Raw genomic sequence first — 7,991 nt, forward strand, 5'->3', positions numbered from 1 at the left:
TGTGTGTGTGTGTGTGTGTGTGTGTGTGTGTGTGTGTGTGTGTGTGTGTATACACACACACATATATATCAAGCTTCCATTCCTTCGGCCTCTACCTCCTAAGTGCTGAAATCACAGACATGGGTCACCATACCTAGTTTTATATGGTGCTGGAAACTGAACTCAGAACTTTGGGCATACTAACAGGGATAAAGACCTAAAACAAATATAGAATAATCTAGGAATGCAAAATGCCAAGCATTATATGTCTGCATGACAGTATGTGCCTTTCCTTTGTAGCATGCATCACATTGCAATTATGATTTTGTACTTGTTTGTTTGTTGCAATTGTGTTTCTGGGAGTTGAATAATCCAGAGCCTCGTGCATGCCAAGCATGTACCTAGCACTGAACTATTCCCTTGGCTCTTTTGATTATATTTAGTTTGTTTTCCTCACTGGCCTATGAATTCTATGGGTTTATTTTTGCTTAACACATAAAACTCAGAATGTAGCAGAGTGCCCAGCACCAAGCAGGCATTTGACACACATTTGTGAAATAATTAGATGTAAAAATGAAACCACATACCCAAAGGCATTGCAACTTGGATGTCACAGAACAATCCGTGCTGCAAACTAGCCCAGCAACTTTCTGGCTGACATTTTCGGGTGAGATCTTTAAAGACTCTGAGTCTTCATTTTCTCATCATTAAATTGGAAGGATCATCGGTCTCCCCTACAAGAGTTCATTGTGAGGAATGAAAAAGACAAGTGTGAAGTGTCCTATGCATCTAAACTGTTCAATTGATGCTGTTTATCGCTATTCCAAATATTTTTTTTAAAGATTTATTTATTTATTTTATGCATGTGAGTGCTCTATCTGCATATAGACCTGCATGCCAGAAGAGGGCATCAGATCCCAGTATAGATGGTTGTGAGCCACCGTGTGGTTGCTGGGAATTGAACTCAGGACCTAGGGAAGAGCAGACAGTGCTCTTAACTGCTGTGCCCTCTCTCCAGCCCCTCCAAAAGGTTTTTAATACAGTTTTGTTGCAAAAAAATTATTACGTAGCAGGCATGGGTGATACATAACTATAATCTCAGCATTTGTGATGCTGAGTCAGGAGGATCAGAAGATGAAGGACATTTTGAGCTATATGAGGAGTTTGAGGCCAACCTGGACTGCATGAGACCCTTTCAAAAGGAAGAAAGAAAGGAGGAAGGGAAAAAGGGAAGGAATCCAGCAAGATGATCCAGCAGGTAAAAGTGCTTGTTGGTAAAGCTGGATGGCCTGAATTTGAGTTGATACCCTTAGAAGTTTTCATCTGACCTCCACACTTGTACTGTGCAATGTGTGTGCTCGCATACACACACATACACACACGCACATACACACACACACTGATAAATATATTTTAAGGAAGGAAAGAAAGAAGTACAGTTTCATTTACCACCTCTAAAAGAAGAAAGAATATATGAGCTGGGTGTTGTGGCGAATGCCTTTAATCCTAAAACTTGGAGGCAGAGGCATATGAATCTGAGGCCAGCCTGGTCAACAAAGAGAGTTCCAGGACAGGCAGGGCTGTTACACAGAGAAAGCCTGTTTCAAAACAACAACAACAAAAGGAATGCGTGCATATCCTGTGTACAGGCATCATTCACACATTCATTCCGCTTGTTCACGCTGACAGCCAGGACTGGCTACTATTCCTCCTGTCCACTTTGGTGAAAGGACTACAAAACACCAAGCCCACCCACAGCAGAGGCAGCAGCTCATCTGCCCTAGGGGACAGATACACCTATCGCCCACTGAGCTCTCAGAGGCAGAAACAGCCATAAACCCTCTGCCCTTCCAACTCTGCAGAAGCCACAGCAGATATACAGAATGAGCTAGCCCAGGTTCTTCTTCCTGTGGAAGAACGAAGGCTGCCTCTCCACCGGGGAGCTGTGACCAGTGTTTAGCATGGATGCCTTGAATTCTTGCCTAACTGCACGCCACACTTCACGCTGAACAAACTTTTCTCTGAGTTTACTTTTTTTTTTAAATCTGTAGTTGTCTTAGTTAGGTTTCTGGTGCTGTGACAGAATACGATGACCAAAGCAACTTATAAAAGATAGTAATTAGTTGAGCTTACATTTTCAGAGGGCTGGAGTCCATGATGACAGAGTGAAGGCACAGTACAGGCTGTTGCAACAGCAATGAAAGTTCATATCTCACAGGCAGGAGGCAGAGAGGCCACACTGGGAATAGCTTGAGTATTTGGAAAACTGAAGGCCAGCCCCCAATGTCACACCTCCTCCAACAAGGCCACATGTCCCAATCGTTAGCCAACAGTTTCATCAGCTGAGGACCAAGTATTCAAACATATAAGAATAGAGGGGCCATTTTCACCCAAACCACCAAAATAGTTGATAAAATTGTCTGTACTTACAGTGTACAATATAAGACTCCGAAATATGCATGTATCATGGAATAGCTAAATTAAGCTAATTAGTGTGTACATACCTCACATACTACATACTTTTTTTTTCCAGACAGGGTTTCTCTGTGTGGCCTTGGCTGTCCTAGACTCAATTTGTAGACCAGGCTGGCCTCGACCTCACAGAGATCCATCTGCCTCTGCCTTCCTGAGTGCTGGAATTAAAGGCATGCACCACCATGCCCAGCTTCATACTTACCTGTGTGTGTGTGTGTGTGTGTGTGTGTGTGTGTGTGTGTGTGTGTGGTGAGGATACAAAATCTACTGTCCTAGCAAATTTCAAATATACACTATACCATGATTAACTATATTCACCATTTTGCATAAGCCATGTCTTACAGACGCAATGAAAATAAAAGAAAAAAATTAAACGTGGGCTTTCCGCTCTGCCTGGGGATCGGTCCATAGTGTGTTGTTCTTGATTTCTGGCGTAACTTAAAGGGAAATGTATACAATGTCCAGAGCCCTTGATGTCCTGCAGATGAAGGGGAAGGATGTCCTCAAATTCCTCGCCTCAGGAACCGACTTAGGTGGCACCAACCTTGACTTTCAGATGGAGCAATACATCTACAAAAGGAAGAGTGATGGTCTCTACATCATAAATCTGAAGAGGACCTGGGAGAAGCTGTTGCTTACGATTTGGGCTGTTGTTGCTATTGAGAACTTGCTGATGTCAGCGTCATCTCCTCTAGGAGCACTGGCCAGCGAGCTGTGCTGAAGTTTGCTGCTGCCACTGGAGCCACTCCAATTGCTGGCTGCTTCACAGCTTGGACCTTCACTAACCAGATCCAAGCAGCCTTCAGGGAGCCCCGGCTTCCAGTGGTGACTGACCCCGGGGCTGACCACCAGCCCCTCACAGAGGCCTCTTACATCAACTGAGTCTCCTCTACGCTGTGTGGACATTGCCATCCCATGCAACAACAAGGGAGCTCACTCGGTGGGTCTGACGTCGTGGATGCTGGCCTGGGAAGTACTGCATGTGTGTGGCAGTATCTCCCATGAGCACCTATGGGAGGTTTTACTTCTGCAGAGATCCAGAGGAGACTGAGAAAGAGGAGCAGGCCGCTGCTGAGAAGGCCGTGACCAAGGAGGAATTCTGGGGCCAATGGACTGCGCCAGCTCCTGAGTTCACTGCCGCTCAGCCCGAGGTGGCAGCCCGGTCTGAGGGTGTACGGGTGCCCTCTGTACCCATCCAGCAGTTCCTTACTGAAGACTGGAGTGCCCACCGGCCACTGAGGACTGCTCAGCAGCTCCCACAGCACAGGCCACCCAGTGGGGTGGAGCCACCATTGAGTGGTCCTGAGCAATTCTGCAGACACCTCAGCAAAGGGGGAAAAAAGGTGGAAGGAAAGGAAAGTTCCTAAAAGCTAAAAAATAAAAAGATTTTAATTGTGTTACTTCTCTAAGAATCCGGTAATTTTCTTAGCCTTGTAAAATCCTTTAGTTCCGAACCTGCGTATTTATCGAACTATAAAGTAAAAATATCTAGGAAAATAGAGCAACAGTTTGCAGGGCATCTACCTTGTGGTAGGTGTTGTAAGCATGTAAAAGGGTAGAGGAAGATCACACCCAAGCACAGGCAGTAGGTATCTAGGTTATACATAAATACCATGCCATTGTGAGCCACCATGTGGCCGCTGGGAATTGAACTCAGGACCTCTGGAAGAGCAGCCAGTGCCCTTAACCTCTGAGCCATCTCTCCAGCACCTACTAGGACGTTTTAAATGAAGCAAATGAGCATCTTTTGATTTTTGGTATCCTAAAACCAATGTCCCTCGGTACTGAAGGGCAATTGCATTCTAGAGAAAAGCAGGGAAATTCGATACACAACTTCGAACTGTGCGGGTCAAGAAGGTAGAGCTGGTCTGCGTGGGGGCTGCAGGAATGTACTTCAAAGTAGGTGACCCACGTGTCAGGAATGTATGGTGTCACAGACGTCAAAAAACCAAGGTGACGGCTGGGTTTGTTCCAACTGAAGACTGTGAAGGAGAATGGTTTCATGTCTCCTATACTTGGGTAGCCTTGGGATCTCCTTGGACAGAGAGGACAGGCACAGGCCTGGTTACTCATAACTTCTTTCCCTTTGTCTCCATGTTCACATTCCCTCCTTGTATTCCTACGTATACCGGTCCTCACAGATTGGGGTCCACTCGATTGGTTTCGTTTTAATTTGATGATCCGTAAAGATCTGACTTCCAAGCAGGGTCGTAATCACAGATACCGGGAGCAAAGCTTAAAATATCTGTTGAGGTCAGAAGGATTTTTAAGAGCTAGAGGACCAGGACACCTACAAGACAGCATCTTCTACATGGGACGGAAAAGCTGCACCCGTAGCTGCCCCAAGAAAGCCCTGAAGGAGAGAAACGCAAGCATGACCTGGAGCCTGCTTCGAGCACTGAGCTTCTGAGAAGCGCGGCATGCTGGGCGCCTGAAGTCAGAACACCGAATTAAGACGTGGAGTCTGCATTCTCCGCGTTTCCTCTACTGTGCTTCCTCACGGAGACCCAGGAGACCCTATCAGCGCTTACTATCCAGCCAAGGCGATGTGCTAACCAATCACAGCCCATAGGCTTCCCCTGTATAAGTAACTGTTCACACTAGAACAGAGGCTGTTCCCTGAAACCATCTCTGGAATGGTTTATCTCGGCACCCTTCACCAACACATGGCGTAGATGCCCCAGTAATGACGACGCAATCCCATATTTCAAAAGAGTTAATGGAAGGAATGAGGATTTTGAAATGTTCTTAACACAAACATATGATAAATATTGGCTAGGACGGATATGCCAATAACTCTGACTTGATCATTATATAGTGTATGCATGTATGAATTAAAATATTTATCCTGGCTGGGCGAGGTGGCACACACTTGTAATCCCAACCCCTGGGAGGCAGAGGCAGGCAGATCTCTGTGAGTCCCGTCTGGCCCACAAAGTAAGTCCAGGACAACCAAGGCTATACAGAGAAACCGTGCCTTGAAATACCAATAAATTAATATATACAGAGAAATAATATATTTATCCTATAGATATATGCAATTGCTACTTGTCAAGGAAGGATAGTGAAAGATCCCCGGAGGGTATCTTCCGTCTGAGAGAGACCCCCTCCCAAGGAACAACGAGTCCATTCGGATGCAAACAGCAAGAGGCTTTTATTTTGATACACGGGTACCCGGGGCGAAAGTCACTCGAAAGGACTTTTGCGCGCCCCCTAGATAGGAAGCTGGGGTTTTTATAGGGTTTTAGAGCAGGAGCACTGGTACAGAAGCGAGAAGCATAGTTACAGGGAGCTGATTGGCTCTTTCACATGAAACCATAACATGAATCAGGTTGGCAGGGACACCAGAATTCCAGGAACTGGGTGGTCAAAACAATTATGACGACCTTGACTAGTGCCGCCATATGTTGCTTTTCCCAGGACTCCTATCTCAACCAGACCACCTGTCAGATTTCCCATGAGGGTGGTCAGGACAAAGTTGTTTTTGACTCAACAGGGGCAGCCTGACCACAGATATCCCAAGTGGGTGACACAGCTAGGTTTCTCAGTAATTTTTCAGTTTTTCATCTGGCCTTCAGAGTTTTACAAAACAGTGGTGTCTCACAAAATGGCGTTAGCTATGTTTAACTTAGGGTGAGGCAGGGGTCTTTCAATAGAAGAAAGGGAAGGGAAGAAGGAGAGAGGCGAAAGAAGAGATCAAATCAGTCTGGTATGGTGGTGCGTCATGGAAGCGCAGCATTTGGGAAGGGAAGGTGAGAAAATCACTAATTGCAAGGCCAGCCTGGGCTACACAAGAAGGAAGATGAAAAGGGAAAATGACAGTAAGATAGATAATTCCTCAGAAGGTCGAGAAGACAGAAGGAAACAGAACTTAACATTAACTTCAGAAATTAGCCCATGTGTCTCAGACATTTCAAGAGAGTTTATTTTGGGGGCCCTCCCTGAGATCCCAAGGAGTTTTACACTTCCTGAGAGCACTGTCTAAGACCATAGAAAACCAAGCGGTCCTGCCATCCATCAGCCTTCCCCACCCCCCCACCATGTGGTTGCTGGGAGCAGAACCCAAGACCTCTGCAAGAGCAGTGAGTGCTCTTAACAGCTGAGCCATCTCTCCAGCCCCAGTTGCATACACTTTTAATCCCAGTATTCTAGAGACGGAGGCAGGAGGATCTCTGTCAGTTCGAGGCCAGCCTGGTCCGGGCCTGCCAGGACTACATAGTGAGATCTTGTCTCAAAAACAAAATAGACAGACAAGAAAAAATTCTTTAGGTTGGTGGTACACGCACATACACAAGGCCCTGAAGAAGGGCCTCATCTCAAGTAACACAAAAGGGGGGAGGGGCACTCTTTATTTGCACTGACATTGGGAGTGGAATCGCAGACTTCCCCTGAATCTTGCCGGGCCTTTCTGCTTCCACTTATCTGCAAACTGGAATGCACTCTGGGCCATCAGCCGTCACCCACGCCCAACACCTCCCTCCGAGCTCCACCCAGGCTGGCCTCAGATAACAATCCTTTCCACACTGGCTTTGGCCCCACCATGTTTGGACTGCCTCAGAGTAAACACTGGAGTCCCTTCATCACATTCCGTTCACCTTAACACATTCCACACCTTGCCCTTGGCTGCAGGGGCCTGGATGCTTGCACTCAAGACTCAACTTATAGTGCCGGCTTTGTCCCAGGCTTGTTGTGAGACAAAGCCCTTCCTTCCTTTCCTTGTGGTTCTGGATGTCCTTTCTTGCTATCCCAAGTCTGCAACAGTCCAGTCTTTGTCTGTGAAGAGCCGGAACCTTATCCAAATCCTCCAGTATGAGGAAGTGCCCCTGGGCTTCTCCCTCAGTTTGAAGTGAGGCCCTAGGCGGTGGAAAGACCCCTGATAGGCAGGCAGATAGGGAGAGAGGCCAGAAATAGATAAGGAAGATGGCGAACTTCCGGCTTCTTCCCTGTACTCCTAACCTAAGACGGAGACCTCAAGGCCTGGCTGGCTTTCTTCCTCACTGCTAGGGTCCCTGTCAGTGAGGGGTCTGACAAGTTCAAGGCCCGATCTGGGACATGTTTACCCAAAGTTGTGGGCCTGTCAGCTCCCCCAGCTTTGTTCAAACTGACCAACCCTAGATTACAAGCTGAAGGCTCCTGAAAGACCAGCCCTCAAGGAGAGAACCAGTTTTAGGTTCCCAAGTCCCAGTCCTGCTCTGGTCTTTCTGTGTGTGTTTCCTCACCCCTAAAAGCTGTCATCCTTCACCTGATGATTCTGTCTGCTCCAGCTTCGATGTTCCCCAGGCCACCATCTGTGGCTGGAGATTTTTTTCCCCCTGCCTTTTTAATTCTCTAAGTGGCAGAGAAAATAAACCCGAGAAAGACCCCTAGGTAGTAGGAGCTGCAGACTCACTGAAACAGGCTCCAGGAGCGGCTGAGGGAGAGGAAAGAAATGCAGGCAACTTTAGAGACTCGTGCTCCCAGAGAAGAGGTGACTGCCAGAGGCTTTCTCTATGGGCTCCATTTTCTCCTCAAAATGAAGGTGATTGGTGGTAGGGTAA

This window comes from Psammomys obesus, unplaced genomic scaffold, assembly GCF_907164565.1.
Source record: "Psammomys obesus unplaced genomic scaffold, mPsaObe1.curated_primary_1811, whole genome shotgun sequence".
In the NCBI taxonomy this organism is placed as follows: Eukaryota; Metazoa; Chordata; class Mammalia; order Rodentia; family Muridae; genus Psammomys; species Psammomys obesus.